Genomic DNA, 2,360 nt, shown 5'->3' with positions numbered 1-2,360 from the left:
CACCGCATATTCTCACTCATAGGTGGGAATTGAACAATGAGATCACTCAGACACAGGAAGGGGAACATCACACACCGGGGCCTATTGTGGGGAGGGGGTGGGGGCAGAGATAACATTAGGGGATTTACCTAATGTAAATGACTTGTTAATGGGTGCAGCACACCAACATGGCACATGTATACGTATGTAACAATCCTGCACGTTTTACACATGTACCCTCGAACTTAAAGTATAATTAAAAAAATAATAATAGTTCAGGGACCACTGCTACTACAGTTCAGGTTTCCTTCCAGTGCATATGGAGAATTAAGTGTATTTAGGAGCCACAGAGGGAGTATAGCCCTGTTTTTTGAAAGGATAGTTCTAAGTTGTCGCTTGTGAAAGACACAGGCAGACCTTTCTCATATCTTAGAAGCTTTCTCTTTTTATGCATAATAGGAGCATCTTTGGGATAGGGATATTCATACTTAGGATAGTCATTCGTGATGCTGTTTGGAATTTTACACACTAAATGACAAGGGCCCAATGTCAAATGAAGTTTTAAAAGATCAGGGACACATATGTCCTGGCCAATATCTTAGATAATCCTTGTGGCAATGGCCATTGGTCTGGATGTCCCGTTTGACCACAGATTTGCAGGCCCCTACTATTAGCAAGCCTCATACAAGAATCTGGAATTTCATGAGGGGGCATATTTTGGAAGGCTTATGTGTTATTTTTTTATATCATAGTACCATGTGTCAAGGCAGTTACTTAGAGCCTGTAATTCCCACTGGGACGTCCAAGTAGGAGGACAGGCCGGATTCTGGAAGCCCCCCGAACCCCACCCCGCCTAGGGCTTCCAATTTTTTTAGATCATCCCTATAGTGTTTTCTTTTCCAAACCTCCGAGCTTTCAGCAAACACACGTGTGATGTGTTACAATATTTGAGATATCACAATTATGGTTCCTTTCCCCTGCTTCTAAAGCAGAGGGAGGCATTTGCTATTACTCGGTCAACTTTTCCTAATCTGAGGGTGTGAAGCTGACTATTGAGCAGATTGTGTTCTGGCACCGGGAGAGGAGTGTTTTCCCAGGAGAGGTTAGTTACCCTGTAGAAAGTACTTCCATGCCATGTTTCAGTTATACCTGAAAAGTATTTAACGGTTAAAGGTAAAGTTAACGAAAAGAATCCTAAGATGATAAGTTCTGGGTCATCAAGAGGTTCTTTGGTGTTATTGAACTCAGCAAACTGTTCTGGAAAGAACCAGCAATTCGTTTTACTGTATAAATGGGCAATGGCTGGTATTGTAGTAGCTAAACAATATGATGTATTACTACACTCAATAAAAAGTCCTAGCAGATTCAATGATAGTAAAACTTTCATCTTCACTTCTTGTCTTTAATTATTACCCATACTATAAAGATAATAATTAAGCAAAATACTATAGAGATTTTTTGTCCAATATTCCACTCTTGGAGTGCTAGACTATATAGCCCTACTGCAAATAGCAGAGCGAGTATAGCAATTCCCGCAAGTGTGGAATACTAAATAATTTCCATCTAAAATTTTACTTGCCAAGATGTAGAATTTTCCTTTGGGAATCTATGAGGTTACAAATATAATTCCATGGATAATCAAAATCTCCCTGCAAGTATGTTTCTAAAAGAAGTTCTAATATCTGATGGCGCACCTTGAGAGGAAAGGTAGAAAAGACTGAAAGTGTCTGCTAAGGTAGAGGTGGGACTCAGTAGGATGACTAACACTCACTCATTTACTTATCTTTTATAATTTTCAGCTTAAAATCCCCTATTTCTTTGCATTAATATTTGGGATGTTTCTCTAGGCTGTCAGGGGTTGCTCCCTCAGTCCTTCAGGCTTTGACTTAAGTGTGATGTATTCAGGAGTTGATTGCTGTAACTTTCACCACCGAGGAGGTGGAAAGAACAGTGTGAGGCCTTCCCACTTTGGGCTAGTACTAGATCTCCTGAGTTGAATAAAGATAGATCTCCTGGGTTGAATAAAGATAGTCCTGTTTCTTGGGATTGGTCTTCTGCTAGTTGTGTTCATTTCTGTTGGAAGTGAGCTAAGGAGGCTACATTCTTGACCAATTCAGAGGCCTCTTGGTCCAATAGGAAATCACTGGTAAGAAAGGACCATCCATCGGCATTTCAAAAGGGCTCAGACCTAACTTTGAAGGGGGATTTCTGACCTGTAATAAAGCCATGGGAAGAAGAGTGACCCAAGGATGATGAGTCCCTAGGGACAGTTTTCTGAGATGTCTTTTGATGATATTGTTTGTCTTCTCTACCTTTCATGAGGACCAGGGTCTCCAAGCACAATATATAAACTGTATTTACAGTGCCTTGAGACCCCCTGT

This window comes from Mandrillus leucophaeus, unplaced genomic scaffold (genome assembly GCF_000951045.1).
Source record: "Mandrillus leucophaeus isolate KB7577 unplaced genomic scaffold, Mleu.le_1.0 Scaffold976, whole genome shotgun sequence".
NCBI classification, from domain to species: domain Eukaryota; kingdom Metazoa; phylum Chordata; class Mammalia; order Primates; family Cercopithecidae; genus Mandrillus; species Mandrillus leucophaeus.
The sequence above is the reverse complement of the archived record's forward strand: the minus strand, read 5'-3'. Positions refer to the sequence as shown.